Below are 426 nucleotides of genomic sequence, written 5' to 3'. Positions count from 1 at the left end.
ACTGCCAGGGATGGGGCAGCCACAGCTTCTCTGGGCACCCTGTGCCAGCGCCTCAGCACCCTCCCAGGGAAGAGCTTCTGCCTCAGAGCTCATCTCAATCTCCCCTCTGGCAGGTTAAAGCCATCCCCCTTGTCCTGTCCCTACAGGCCCTCATCAAAAGCCCCTCTCCAGGTTCCTTGTAGCCCCTTTAGGTGTTGGAAGACTTGTATAAGGGCTCCCCTGAGACTTCTTTTCTCCAGCCCTCTTGTTCAACAGCAGCCCAGAGCTAAGCTAGCACGAACACGTCAAGGAGAGAACACTGCAGGCATGCACCACTCTCCTGCTGTACACCAGCACTGCATCACCCAGATTCACGCACAAACTGAAAGCGCCTGCAAAAGCCAGGCCCGTATCGATGTACGTACACAGGCCCCAGGGCTGCTGCCT

At 57.3% G+C, this 426-nt stretch overlaps 1 protein-coding gene across 1 annotated transcript in view; it reads right to left on the bottom strand.

Moving 5' to 3' along the window:
* LOC104409011 (G-protein-signaling modulator 1-like) overlaps positions 1–426 on the bottom strand; it is a gene marked incomplete at its 3' end in the record, with an annotated part of 30,043 nt that overhangs the window by 20,572 nt on the left and 9,045 nt on the right. The gene's annotated exons all lie outside the window — the stretch shown is intronic.

Source organism: Nestor notabilis, unplaced genomic scaffold (assembly GCF_000696875.1).
Source record: "Nestor notabilis isolate BGI_N333 unplaced genomic scaffold, ASM69687v1 scaffold24507, whole genome shotgun sequence".
Lineage (NCBI taxonomy): Eukaryota > Metazoa > Chordata > Aves > Psittaciformes > Psittacidae > Nestor > Nestor notabilis.
This window is presented reverse-complemented; position numbering and strand designations above follow the sequence as displayed.